Below are 16209 nucleotides of genomic sequence, written 5' to 3'. Positions count from 1 at the left end.
AAAGCACACTACCTAAACAACACTCACAACAGCATATATAGCCATATCCCATGGTGTCTAAACCTGTAAGCCCATAAAACAAAGCACCACACAACACAATATTTTGGTTATAGGAAACTCCATTGTGAGACACACTGATATACCACTTACAATACTGTGTATGGAGAGGGTCACAGTCAGTTGCCTATCAGGAACCTGGATGCACCATATCATGCACACACCCAGGCTGTTGAACCACAAGTACCTGTATGGCTCAGTTATAGTCAATGTGGATGTAACTGAACTGAGCTATACCTCCCAGGACGATATGAAGAGAGACATGATGGGGCTTTTGGACTATATGTCCCAGGATTGTAAGAGCCTAGCACTGAGCATTATTCTACCTTTTCCAAGGATTATAACACAATGTGGACAGAAGATAATTGAATTTAATAATTGTTTTAGCTGTTAGTGTCATTTGAAGGGTATACAATATCTGTCATCCTGGAAGTATATGGTTGACAGACCATGTAGCTTTGCCAGGGTGGGTCTGAACTTGGCTCCTCTAGATTTTTGAATATTGGCTAAAATGTTACCCACCTCATAGTGCCTTTCTTAGGCATTACTAAACTAATAAACCTTCCAACATAGCAAAATCAATGCAAAAAAAAATCAAAAGGTGTTACTGCTCAATGCCAGGAGTCTAAACAAGAAACTTCACTCCCTGCAAGCTCTCCTCACCCTGAAGAAGGTGGATATCTGTGTAGTTGCTGAGATATGGCTTAAATCCACAGAGAGCATCCAGCAGTTCAGGGCTATAATATCCTACACACATTTAGACCAGTTGCAGATCAGGAAGGAACAAAAGGCTGAGGCATCACAATTTACATCAAAGACAAACACACCTCCAATCTAATCAACATATCTGGATCACAACAGGCAAAATCCCATACCTTATCCTTGCAATGTATTGGTCAACCTCTATTACCCAGGAAACCCATAATACTTACTTAAACATACTGAAGGCACTTCCTATTCAACCCAGCACCATATTCATGGGTTACTTTAACTACCCAACTATAAACTGGGAATCTAACATGAACCCAAACATGCAGGCCCAGACCTTCATTGACTTTGTAAACATGGATACTCTAAAACAGCTGGTTTGTACACCCACAAAGGGACATCAATGACCTGGTCCTCAGAAACATGGTAGAACATTGCATATCCCTGAGTGTAATGTCTTCAGTGGTCAAATCTGAACAAAAAGCTGTCTCTTTTGAAATAAAAATAAAACCCAGGATCCCAGTTAACCTTGAAACTTTTAGGAATTATTCTAAGGCAAACTTCCTAGTATTAAGTGACACCAAGGTAAAATTTCAATCCCTTCCAGATCCTGAGAACACTGCTGCTTATGTGGAATTTTTCATAGAAACTCTGCACAATCGGGTCTAGGACTACATAGAGATAGCTGTACCTATCCGTAATAGCACAGGACAAACTCACAAAACAAGCCACCCCTGTGGAATCCCAGCATCATTAGGTTGTATAACAAAATGAAAATAAATCATGGCAAAAATTAGAAAGTGCACTACTTAACAAGGTAAAAAACTTCATCAATCTAAACAAGAAGCTCTTGAAATACAACCTATCAGAACCATTAAAATCACTATTTAACCACAGTCTTCAGACAGGCTTCATGCCAAGTTGATGGAGGACTTCAACTGCCATCACTCTACAAAAGGGTGGGCCATCTATGGACCAACTTAACTAAAGACCCATAAGTCTGACTAGTCTCAGATGTGAAGTCTTGGAGATGATAAACAATGACATAGAAAACCTTCAGACACTGCAGCTAACCCAGTATGGTTTTGTCAAGGGCAGGTCAGGTTTACTCATCCTGGTAGACTTCATCAAAAAGGACACTAAAGTAGCAGACGAGGGCAAAATGCTGCATATTGTATGCCCTGACCTGACCAAAGTATTTGACACAATACTCAACTCAGGCATTGCAGTCAAACTCAAGAAATTATGCATAAACCCATATGTCACTCACTGGATAACCACTTGGCTCATAGACAGGACCCAAAAAGTTAGGATGGGGTGCCTACCTGTACAAAGAGGCCATTTACTAGCATAGCCCACAGGGCTTGGTGCTAAGGTTGCTCCTTTTTTGGCATATATTCTATGAGGTCAAGGCCGATGTCAAGGGCCTCTGGTTGACCAGGTTTGCGGATGATTGCAAACTAGCCATAGTCAAAGAATCCCACAATGACACAAATGTCCAACAAGAAGGCCTGACACAGATTAATAACTGTTGACAGGGCCACGGTCTAAACCTCAATGCCAAGAAATGCATAATAGCATCCTTTGGGAGGACTGCTATCCCAGGAAACTAACAAACTGATAATGCATCTCTATGAATAGACCTAGTGGGCAGAGATTTGGGAACACATGAAGATGGTATCCTGCTGTTTAACCATCATGCGTCTAAGGTAGTAAGGAAACTATTGTATATTGCACAACTTATAAACATGCATATGGCATCTAGAACCAAGGATGTCATTGCTCTCAGCCCTTATCAGACTATTCACCGAGTAGCATGCCCCCATGGTATGTACTTGTCCAAGCATATGTAGCAAAGGGAGTATCCACAGAGGTTCCTCACAAAAATAACACATGGTCTAAACAATATGTCTTACATGGACTGCTTCAAAGCCCTATCCCTGACTCAGTCTCCTACAGATTGCTGAGAGGTGATCAACTCTTGACCTAAAAGCATCCTTTGATCCTGCTCTGATGTAACTGCTGCATATCCACAAAACAAACTGCATCAGGATTACCTGATGTAGGGACCTAAACCTCATCTGCAACATAAACAGGACATGTTGGACAGATAAGTATGTGTCTCACAGACTACATCTTCTTTTGAATAGGCTTCCATTCAAGTGAAGCAGAGTTCTTTTATAATCCAATGCAACAGTAACTTGAGCCATTGATGGGGAATTGGAAACTGACTCCTAGTAGACACAGGCAGCCTATAAATGCATGAGCACCCATGCCCAAACCTAAATATACCCCTCAGAATAACCCTGGGGTATCAGAATTTGTCAGATGCATTTGGAAAACATGGCTAGGCTTAAAAAGGCGACCCTGTGGTCATTAGCCTCGCAATTATCTATGAAGCTATGAAATAAATTATACTGTACACATATAAATATATTCATAAAGGGGATGATTATGTCCTGTGTTTTCAAATGTTATGAATAGCTAATGCATTATGCGTTAATATTTATGAGGTAAATATCCAGCTCACACACTTCACATTGGTATGCCTGTTCTCCTTGTTTCTTGTTTTTATTATTAAGAGTTTCCAGAAGTTTGCAAGTTGTTGGCTTATGCATGGGATTACTACAAGTGCTCATGTCATATGTGCTTGCTATATACTTGCTGACTGCCACACCTTTGAATATGCAAGTGCTTGAATTTCCATTGTCTTGATCTCCCACAACTACTTAGCTCCCAAAGCCCTACCAGAACCATAACTCCAGTCCTAAAACTCCTCTCCTGCTCCCTGACCCTTAAAGTAACTCCTTCCATGCCGCCTAACCCTAAAACTCCGTTCCCACTTGCTAAACCTAAAACCCCAAATTCTTTCCCTAAACCTACATTCCACAATCACTCTTTAACCCTAGATCTCCCTTTCCACTCCCTAAACTTAAAAAATCCAGCTTCCCTCCCTAAGCCTAAATTTCCCAATTGCTCCCTAACCCTAAAACTCCCTTCACATTCTCTAAACCAAAAACTCCAAACCCCTTCCAAAACTTAAATTCCATGATCACTCCGTAACCCTAAATCTCCCTTCTTGCTCCCTAAACTTAAAACTGCACCCCCTTCTTAACTCTAAAACTCACTTTCTGCTTCCTAAACCTAAAACTCACTGCTGCTGCCTAGTCCCCTTCACTCTCCCTAATCATAAACATCCCTCCTGCTCCCAACCAATAGCTGCCTGTCTGAACTCATATTCAGTTTAAAGAACAAGCAACAGCCTACATAAGCTACAAAGCACTCGAGTCCTTGGCTTTGAGACAGTTGTTTTCCAGCACTTGGGACTTCAGGACCTGTAGGAGAATCCCTCTGCACACAGCCTTTGGAGTACTGCTCTTGTCTTGTAGTTTAGATGACTTGTTGAAGCTATTGAATTATATATGGCCTGGAGCTTTTATATCAATGTAGAACAAAATGTTCACTCGATAATAAAGATGAAGGTGGTATAATTCTTGTTGTGCAATTTATTTGCAAAACCATATGTCTGATACCAAAGACATTAAAAGTCTGGGTATTTTCAAAGTGTGAGTATCTATGTTAACTGATTTTCTACAAGTACTGAAAGTACTTTGTATGTAATAAAATTATATTACCATGGCTGCATTGCTACCTGCTGTTCTCAGGAATCTGATACTGCCTTTTTGTTGCTAGTTTTAATGCATCTTGTGCTAGAGGACTATGATATTTTGTAACACAGTATAGAAAAAGAATACAGATATGATCAGCTACTATACAACAACTTTTGAATAAGACTGAAAGATTTGAATTACTCATTTCCTTGACATCTTTATACAGCCTCACATTATTCTAAAGTTTTCACATCCTGATGTGGGAGGGTGGCTTAATGGCTAAGGCATTTGCCTTACAAACACAAGCTGCAGGGTTTGAGTCTCACAAGGGATAATTGGCTAGGCTTAGAATGGCTTGCAAGGGCAGTTAGCTTAGTACTAAACTATGAACCTATGAACTGTGGTTGACATTTGCACAAATAGTATGTGGCTACTAAATAAAGATATTCTGGATAAATACCTGATGGAAATGCATACAATTGCATTTGAAATTAAACTATGCATCTTAGATGTCTTTCTTTTGAAATATAATACCCAGGTAAAGAAAATATTAAAAAATATATATAATGATATATTGCAAAGCTCAGTCCTTGTACATCCTCTGAGAATGTGTGCTCCTGGTTAAAAAAGTACCTATCCAACAAGTCCTTTACTGTCTCTTTTGGCAGTTCCTTCTCTGCCACTGCAAAGAAATACCTTAAGGGTGGCCTATGTCTTTTTTCTTTTCTGTATTTATTAATTAATGATCTTTCATCAGACTTATATCACCTTTATGTGATTCTATATGTTGATGCAAATATACAGAGTCTATACTGAATCAGCGAACGCTTAGAAAAGTGAAGGCTAATTCATCAACCATTTTTAAGCGAAAGCTTAACATCTTGAACACCTGGAACAGTGATTTTTTTTCCCAGGGACAAAAATCGCTGGTACACAAAAAACAAAACAAAAAAAACCCTTCAAACATTATATAATGTGGGGGGCTTCTCCCCCACACCCACCATACTTAAATATACCAACTCCGAGATCGCACCACAGTGGAGGAAATGGCGAAGTCCTGAAACCGGACCAGCGATTTTTTGCCCTGTGAAAAAAATCATTATTCCTGGTGTTCATGATTGTAATCTTTTGGTTAAAAAGGGTCGATGAATTAGCATTCGAGGGGTCGATGAATTAGCATTCGCTTTCCTAAGCATTCACTAATTCAATATAGACCCAGTATACATAATGCTAGCAAACACTGCTTGACACAACAAATTACAAGAAAATTCCAGAATCATATGGATTTTGCTATCATTTAACAATACAGCTATTAACTCTCAAAAAAGCCAATGGTATGCAGTTGGTACAGCAAAAAATCTCCATAATGTCCTTTCACCTGTAATGAAAGATGTTAGCAGTGCTATATTTAATTTTTTAAACAAAACAATTTATCTAGAGATTATTTTTGATAAAACTCTTTTACTGTAATGAAGTCTTAAAACGTTTTCAGCTAGCTCAACAGTCCAAGCTTTTAACTCCTGAAGCAAGAAAAGCAATAGCCCTTAATGTATTATTTTCCTGATTGAAATATATACTACTAGTAATAGTTGATAATTCTACTCAAAGCAGATCTTTTCTTCAGAGAACTGAAAACAAAATGCTAAGGTTAATTTACCTAGGCCAAAACCACCTCAGATCAAAAAGCTAACATGTTACCTGTTACTGAAAGATCTGTTTTTACTTTAAAGATACTACATGAATCTTCCTCCTCATAAACACAGGCCTTCTTTCTCACCCCTACCACTGATTACTCACAATTCAGAAGGCCCTGAAGCTTGACATACACCCCAGCCATCTAACTATAAGTGAAGAAAATGCTCTAAAATATTTCCTACCACCTGGAATTCATTACCTGCAGAATAAAAATAAATAAACAAATTCACACAATTCAGGAAGATACTTAAACGTTACATATTTGCCCATTCAAAATGCATATGCGTAGCTGACAAAGGTTACTTATGACATTCTCTGTTATACATATTTATAACATTCCCTTCTCTCCACATTTATGAGAAGAGTTTTGTATCTTTTCACTAATGATTGTCTCCGAGTTTTATCAAGATGTTTTTAGTTTGCTGTTGTATTACATTAAATATGAGTAAAATGCAGACATCTATGCTTATTGTTAATTTTTTGATTATCTTACAATTTTAGTTTGCTGTCTTGTCATTGTATATATTGTATGTACTCTCACAATGTAAATAAGGTATTTTTGTGCAATTGTCATTGCTATTTAGGTCCTGGTGATAATTGAAAAGAGTCCTTTAATCAGCTCATCCACCTGGTTAACAAACTTAAATAAATAAACACCCTCACAGAAATATGAAGCTACAACTCTGAAAATGTATGTTGTATATCCGAGATATAAATACTGTAGATACACTAATGTTGCAGTTTTGGTATTATTCATCAGAAAAGAAATGGTTAAAACTTTGTTGTCTCTTCATCTATTCTGCTTTCTGATTCTTTTATTATAATGCTGTTTGATTTTGTCCTTATAAAATAAATCACAAGTTCAACCAGTAAAATACACATTGTGGTTAGTTCTGCTGGATGCAAAGTCCTTGAAATAATAATGACACGATTGAGTAGGCAGATGTATTACACAGTCTAGTTCATCTGCATATTTAAACATAGCATTATTCCTGTAACTTACAGGATCTTGTCTGTGTAGCATCTCCACATGGCACAACTTTGTCTTTGTAGCATCTCCTCATGGCACAACTCCTGTAAATTACAGGAAACATAGGATCTTATCTATGTAGTGTCTCTCCACCAGGGGTCCAGCTCATCATATGTAAAGCTAAAACTTATAGCTAACTGGTATGCTGTTAACTGCTTCTGTCTCTCTCTTTCTCTTTCTGGATCTCTCTCTCTCTATATATATCTCTGTCTCTCTCTGTCTCTCTCTCTCTTATTGTACAAGTTTAAAAAAAAAATGCTATGCAGAGCTGTAAATCACATTCTTTATTTGATCTGATGCAATATTCACAAAGTGACTGTCTTTAATTCTCAATTGTGATCTGCTTCGTGGTGAGCAAAATAAGGCAGTGACATTACCTATGAACTTTAATTTGAATGAAGACTACTGAGGAACACAGCCATAGGTGATATGTGAAATGCATCATATTTGGAAATCATTTCTGATTTTGCAGGAAGGGTGTCTTCTCCCTTTTAGAAAATATTTTAACTCACACTGAAGGTAGGATTTTTTAGTGATCAGAGGCTAAGGGCCCAATTCTAAAAGTCTTGCTCTCAGTATAAGTGACCACTTACACTGAAAGCAGGCTGAGAACAGTTATTTTGGAATCTGGCCCTTGGTGTAATTCTGCTTATAGATAGGCCTTAGGCCTTATACTAAAGTAGGTCACTTACACCGAGAGCAAGTCTTTCAGAATAAGGACAGACTTACACCGAGAACAACTCTTTTAGAGTCTGGCCCTAAAGTTCAATATTTTTGTAGCAGATTTTATCAAAGATTTCTGTTATCTTTCAGTTGAGACATTAAATTGAGATCCCATATGCTTGAGTTTGTGGTAGCTTAGGTAGATGTAAAAGATCCCACAGCAGCTCTTGAAAATAGTAGAGGAAGTTCCCAGATGACCTGGCAAAATTTACACTGGTAGTATTAATACCACCTCAGGTCTCCTCTGAAAAGAGGCTACTAGTCCATTGAGATTAACCAGGTTAACAAAGGATAAACAAGTAAAATACATACTTTTTCAAGCCATGATCTAGCAAAAATATTATACAAACAGTACACAGACACATTTAAGAACCAAGTCATCCCTTTACACTTAAGAATATAACATGTATAAATCTGAGGACTGTAACTTTTAAAATGATGCTTTTCTCCAAATTTGTCAAATAAAGGAGATATAATGAATATCTGAGTTTTTCCTTTTCTTTTTATTGTTATGCAAACACCATACACTTTTTTCTTTCCTGTAAGTAAAAGTGAACTCATAAATGATAATATTAGTAGAAAGGATTATGGGGCCACTCACCCCAACATGGTGGCTGTGCTTGGATCTTGCCTAAAATCCTAAGATCACAAAATGCATATTCATAATCTTCATATCTCAATTTTTGCTGAACAAGAATACTTCGTATTTTCTGGTAGACATCAATGCAAACACACACACACACACACACACACACACACACACACACACACACACACACACACACACACACACACACACAGAAACAGCCTTACTTTTTAAAAAGTACATTTTTAATCTATTTGGAAAATTTTCAGCTACTTTGAATAAAAATAATTAGAGATCCAATTACTACAGTCTGTAGATTTTTTAATACTATCTTCAGATATTCTTAGCACTGTCTGAAGAAAAATTAATTTTAATCACTGCAATTTTTTACCAATCAAAAGGGAAAAGCTGGCCCAGATCTGTCATATTCTGGCTTAAGTACTCATCTCAATATTCCTGTATTATTTAAGAATTAAATGCGGATATGAAAAGATCATAGTCTTGGAAATAATCATGACAAATAAATCATCTAAATTAGTGGAATAAAAACAAGTAATTCAACCATTTATTTCTCCTTAATGTATATATCTAAACTGAGTTTTTTATTTGGTAGGTGTAGGAGTACAAATATGCAAATGGCTGTTGAGCTACATATGGATTAAGTGGGCTCAGCTGTATGATAAATGAAATATAGAGACTGCTTTGAGTACACTCTGAAAATCAGAAAAAAAATACGCAGGATTATAATTGTCTTCAAGCATAAACACCTTGTTATGTGCTTGAGATGTGGATGTCAAGAAATTGACTTCTAGAGTAGAGCAGAGTGAGATTTGACAAATGACTTTTGACAACCATGTTGAGAACACTGCAAGGATTGGAGAGACCTTATCATAATCCTTCGTATTTCATAGAGTTTTCACTACTCTACTGCAAAACTAGGTGCAGAAAAAAGTGTATGAGCACAAACTATTTTGTAACCTTCAACAGTGTAACAGACCATCAGAGTATATACCACATACACTACAGTACATTTTTTTTACAATTTATTTATTTATTTATTTGTTTTGTGCAAATGCCTGCACTGGAATTTATATTTAAAACCTCTGACATGTTTACCATGTTGATATTTTATTGTTTTATTGCTTTATTACATTTTTAGCCAAATGAGTATTTTTTTTTCTGTTTTTTCCCCTAATTAAATATTATGCTGTCCAGAAAGTAAACTGTACTATGTGGAAGTCTATACTTTGTAGTTTATATTTTGGAAGCTGGAGTACACTATTAAAAATCCTGGGGAGGTCTTTGGTGTCAGCTTTAAAAGCTGTGAGACCTTTCAGCTTGTCACATCTTTGTTGTATGTGTGTCCCCACAAAATGTATTACAGTTTGCAAAGATGTGAAATCAATGTTTGCACTGCCCAGTAGAGATAGCCATGTGTACTGCAGCTTTGAAAGTTGCACAACAAATCTCATTATGCACCTCTGAAAATTGTTATGATTAGGTTTTGTGGATATTAACATATTTTTGCTGCCATTTTTTTATTTCAGAATGTAATCTTTGTGCTGCCTGTACAACATGTTATAGCCAGGTTTATATGCAAGAAAATAACAATAACAAGTCACTTCATTGGCATAGAGGGATGAAGCCCTGACTGTGGCTCAGGTGACTGTGGTTTGATTACAGATGTGGTAATTTACTTATGTCCTGAAATAATTAACATTTTAGTGGTCTCTGGTAATTCTATGGCATTATTTTAGGAGTTCTTGTAGGATCATAGTGAGGTTTTGGTTGGAATATGTAGCTTCCATTGTTTAGATATGTTTTGATGTCAGTTTAATTTTACTTAATGCAGATTTTTAAAGTCAGGTCTGTTTTGCCTGTAATACAATTTTTTCTAGCCATCTGGGTGAGATTTTTCATTCATCATTTTCTAAACTTCTAACAATAGTAAGAGTCATAGTTTTCAGAGCTCCAGGGTTTTAGGAGGTGGACGTGCTAGGTATTGCACTAGATGGCAAGGTCCAGAGCTCCAGGGTTTAGGAGGAGAACATGCTAGGTATTACACTAGGTTGTTATGCTTGTGATGCATGTGCCCTGGCCCAGCAATCAAGGAGCCTCAATCCTCACCACTAACACCAGTGAGGGGCATCTCATATAGGAGGAAAGGATAACAAATGTGCACAGCAAAGAGCAATTTCCCTTAAGAGCACACAGAGATCACAGTCAGTCCAGGGCTGGTCGCTCCCTTGCTTTCCAGGTCCCCAGTAAGACTCCCCACTGGCACAGCTATAGGGTCCAGATATCAGCCTAGCTGGGCAAGCTAAAACCTCCAGCACCCTCTCTATTCAACCAGTGTTTCATGTACCTGACCAAGTAGCTGACACACACACACTTTGAGATAAGAGTTTATACAACCACACTGACACTCCAGGGAAAGGCTGGCACAGGTTCACCAGCTGTGCCCCTATTACCCAGACTATACAGTAGTACTGCCTGCCACCACCCAGCTAATATTTATCAGCTATTCAAAGGCCCTTAAAAGGGTGTCCAGTTATTACTGTACAATATTATTATCCAAATGGTAAGTGTGACTAAACAGTCAAGGCTTATTTGGAGTGACTTCTACAGTAATCACTATAAATATGCAATGTACTCTAGAGCTTAAACTATCTCTATGCAAAACAGCCACAGCTGAAAGGTTTTAAAATATTTAATAATAAATAATAACAACACAAGACAATACTTCTTATTACACAGTGCTAGTCAAGAGTTCCGAGATCACAAAGAAATACTTAAAATAATTCAGTAGTACAGTTCTGACATCACAGAAAAAGACTTAGTCTAATCTTTCTAGTTTCTGGATATTTCTAAAAGAAAACACAAGTCTAAGATAACTTACATATGAAAACAGGCAGAGTGCTGATGAGTTGGATGGTCAAGATAAAAATGCTTAATCCTCTCTGGTTTGCTCTGTTTAAATTGAAATTACAGTTCTGATTTACATTGCAATATTCTTCACACTTTTCTGGGGTCCCCAGGCTACACATTACATCATTCTTCACACTTCCCTGGGTTCCCAGGCTAACGGAAACTGCATTTACATTCTTAACATCTCCCTTTTGTTATCTTGCAGCTGGTCAGGAGCAGAGCAATAAAAATACATTTGCATGTTTAAATCCAGCAATTTTACTCTTGGTTAAAACAATAGAAAGAATTTCTTCATCTAGACCCCTCGGCACCACTGTCTACATCAAAGGATCACCACATGCTTTACTTTGGTCAGTAGAGTGCAATGTTGTCACATTTATTTCCAGTTCCCCAAGTAACAGTATTTCCTTACATTTAAGACAACAAGCCTGTAGTTTACATTCATATTTACAAATGACAGAATTATCTGCAAAATTCTATCTGACTAGGCCGGCAGTCTTCATCTATCTTTACCCACTCTTCACAATGCTGCTACTTGCAACAAAGAATAAAGGTACATAAAATCACATTTGTTCATTCATTTATGTAATTGCTCTATGTTTCAGTCAAAATTTCTTACTAAGCCTCAAACCTTAACATGTATTTAGACAGACCAGGCCAGTCTGTCTTATTTAATAACTGTAATTCATATTAATCACCAGAACATATCTTCCTAACTAGTTACAAAATCTGAAACATCAAAGTATGCATACTATACTACAGACACACACACACACACACACACACACACACACACACACACACACACACACACACACACACTCACAATTCTCTATCAAATCCCTGTAGTGAGGACATCCAGCAGTCAAACACAGACACAGGTATAGATTGAGTGGGGGAGGGGGTTGTATAAAGGAAGCATTCACCCCAGGTGCAAGGAGTCTGGAACATGACTAGCAGATGTCAATGAGGTGTTAATGGAGACAAGCACTCATCTCTGAATGTCACTGTATTGCATTTGTGCACATCTAAGCACTTTAAATCACATAAATGGCCTTTACAAATCCTATCAGAGGGTCAGAAAGAGAAGCACTTTTTTAGAAGGTCTTTATGTACTAGACTATATTATTATTGTAGTGAACCTTATATAGGTTTAGTTTATATATTTAATAAAGTATGCACTCATAAACAGATTTGACTTCATGAGGAACCTTTATTTATGTATATAATATGTCTTGTTTTTGCTTACTGGGTGGTCCATCTGGGAAAACAAGCTCTTTTCCAGTGGTAGTCTGGGAAGAAAATCTCCAAATATATTGATCAATTACACTAATGAGTTACAATAGTAAAATAATATGAAGTTAGAAGAATGGCAAATCGATATTACATTGATTAGATACAATAGAATACAATTCAGAAAAAAGGAATATGGCAAAAGATCAATACAGCATTAGTAGAGAGGAAGAGAAAGGATTGTGCAGAACACAGGTGAAGAATGAGGTAAATAGGTGTGGGTGGGTGCTGTGCCTCTTCCATGGACTGTAGCATTAGTATGCAAGTTCACCAGTGAGGTCACTCTTCATGCTAAAGACCCCATGAGTTTAAAGCCATCATGGGATACTCTGGTCTAATAATCACAATAGCTGTGAGTTTAAAACCATCACGGGAGACTCTAGGCTAATAATCACAATAGCTGTGAGTTTAAAACCATCATGGGAACCTGGTATAATAATCACAATATCTGTGATACAGAAAAATTCCAAGATAAGTCTTCTACATCACAATTAACCTTTCTGAATCCCAGACTAAAGCTCATTTTGCATACTAAGGCTGAAGTTTTACATTATCTGTAGCAGCATATTCCCTTCCCCTGACAGATACAATGTAAAAAAAAAATTAAGCATGTTCAAAATTTCAGTTTAGAAGTTATCTGTAAAACTAAGTAATGGAATACTAAAAATGTACTTTCTGAATAATTTTACATATTTTGCAGACTGCTGAAAATTATTTTAGCTTGAAGAGAGCTAGAAATGCAACAGAAGATTGTAGAGATTTACTTTGTGCACACACATTCTTTAGCAAACTGTATGGTTGGTGTTTCAGATGTGCCTGCATTCACTCCCTACAAATTATAGCAGATTGTTTTACGCATGTAAAGATTCTCCTCAAAAAGGAAAATCTGCTGATTCAGAAAGCATGATGGCAGCTGATATTTTGGAACAAGGAATCAGAGCTCATTTGTATTGATTTATTAAATATCTTGACTACTTCTAATGTAATGTGTGCAGCCTGATGTAATACCAGAAGTACATTGAATATGAATCAGTTCATTTATTTCTATAATGACTCTGTTACCATGTCTGACAACATGTAGGAAATAAATGCTTAGCCATTTATAACATTTATATGACATACTAAATGTAATGGCAAACAAAATGTGAATCAAGCAGGGTAACTGTTATCTAAATGAACACTATTTACTGATCCTGCAAACAACAAGCTGAAGAAGATGCATTTTGTCCTCATTCAGAGTAATGAATATCTGGAGCTCCTGAAGGATTTTCAACTATAATGCAGTGCGTGTGTGTGTGTGTGTGTGTGTGCGTGTGTGTGTGTGTGTGTGTGTGTGTGTGTGTGTGTGTGTGTGTGCGTGTGTGTGTGTGTGTGAGTATTTAAGACAATTTCATTAGAATTTTAAAATGTAATTCAAACTATTTTCTGCCTAAGCTAGCAGTGGACAGCATTGGCTTTCTCTATGAAGAAAAATACTACAGAGATCTTATTGTTTTGGCCTGAAAAGCAAACACAGCTTGTTTTTGGATACAAAACTGATGGAAATGTATACCAATAAGGACTAAATGTGCAACATACCTAAAATAAAATGAATTAGAAAATATGTCCAGTGTTATTTATCAGTAGCACAACTACTGTATGAGAGGAGTAGGCAGTCTCATGATGTTGTGTCTTTTTGGCTTTTCACAGTTAGGGGTCGCCACAGTGGAACACCAGTCCGCTAATGATTGGCAGTAGATTTTTACGTGCCGAGTTGCCAGCTCTGACGAACAACCTTCAACGAAGGTGCGCCCATTCATGCATGTCTCCATACAGAAGACGCTTTAGCTGAGAATCGAACAGGACAATGTCTTACTGTGAGGCGATAATGCTACCACAGCAGTCTCATGATAACGTTATGAAAACTGACAGCAAGATTCAAAATCAGACTATGCAAGCCAGATTTGGAGTAACTTGGGTGTCCTATTGTCCACAGAAAGTCTGGAAAAACATTCAAAAAGGAAATTGTTGGATGCTAGTTTTGCAGTACTGTATGGTAGCCAAAAGCATGGCACAGTGATCATTATGTTCCAAACTGTTAATGAGTCTCAACAATATGACTAACAGGCAGACTTCTTATCCATATATATATATCTATATCTATCGATATATATATATATATATATATATATATATATATATATATATATATATATATATATCTATATATACACAAACATACACACACACACACACACACACACACACACACACACACACACACACACACACACACACACAAAACAAATGAAAATAAATAAATACTTAATAATAGTCTAAATAATAATAAAAATAATAACTTACAAGTGCATTTTTATATACACATGTGTGCACACACACTTTGGAAACTTGAAGTTTCAAAACTCGAGAGCACAAGATCGAAGTTTTGAAACTTCAAACGGTTTAAATGGAGATTGCCATACAGTGTGGAATGGGATATTTACCATTCTCTTCACTGTAGTTCACTTTCAGAGTTGGTATATTTAATTAGCAGGGGATGTGAGGGGTGCAGGGGAGCTTGCCCCCCTGCATAAATGTAAAAAAAAAAATTGTTTTTTTTATTGAAATTTCGATCTTTCAAAACTTCAGTCTTATGGTCTTGACCATGTGAAGCCTGAAGTTTTGAAACTTCGAGCTTCCAAAGTAGACCCATATCTATATATATATATATATATATATATATATATATATATATATATATATATATATATATATATATATATATATATATATATATAGGTTAATTGATAAGTAGTAAGCTAGCATTAGCCTATCCCATTTGATTAGAGGTTGCTCTTATCCATCCTATGCTTGATCTTTTTCTTCTTTCGGCTTTTCCCGGTTAGGGGTCACAACAGCGGAACTCTGGTCCGCTAATGTTTGGCAGTAGATTTTTTATGGTGCCGAGGTGCCAGCTCGACGCCCAACCTTCAACGAAGGTACGCCCATTCAGGCATGTCTTTCGAACACCAGCCACTCGACCACGGGGAGGACATGCCGACTACACACAGAAGGCGCTCTAGCCGAGAATCAAATGGGAGAACCTCTTGCTGTGAGGCAACAATGCTACCGCTGCACCACCGCAGCTATAATTATATATTACTAATGACAATAACTGGGATCATACAATAGATAATTTGAGTGGACATGTCAATGGGATAAAATATTTTGGGGCTGCCTCTGTCCATTAGTTGTACAGGGGGACAGTCCTGGGGTAAATTTTCTGTTTTTGATTCATAGAACCAAACTGTGCTTGAATATGGACAGGGATGAACTTGAAACCAAAGATCCATTCCTCCCAAGGTACTTTAAGAAATTTCTTTAAGGCACACTACTTACTCCTAAATGATACTTTGGCAATCTTTAAATCCCCACCAAATCCAGTTAAATCCACTGAATATTTCTGGAACGTACACCAACATACTATATAGGCATGTAAACAGCTGCATAGCTGCAGCTGGACACAGTAAGAAAAAGTGCAGTGCCAAGCCACATGGTGGAACCATAATGTCAGCAAGCTTTATAATAAAAGGAAACAA

General features: G+C 37.1%; 1 protein-coding gene across 2 annotated transcripts in view; it reads right to left on the bottom strand.

The window, feature by feature from the left end:
* The window catches only part of SNCA (synuclein alpha), a 978223-nt gene that overhangs the window by 358090 nt on the left and 603924 nt on the right, over positions 1-16209 (bottom strand). The gene's annotated exons all lie outside the window — the stretch shown is intronic.

Source organism: Protopterus annectens, chromosome 2.part0 (genome assembly GCF_019279795.1).
Source record: "Protopterus annectens isolate FY-2018-M chromosome 2.part0, PAN1.0, whole genome shotgun sequence".
Taxonomy (NCBI): Eukaryota; Metazoa; Chordata; order Ceratodontiformes; family Protopteridae; genus Protopterus; species Protopterus annectens.
The sequence above is the reverse complement of the archived record's forward strand: the minus strand, read 5'-3'. Positions and strand labels throughout refer to the sequence as shown.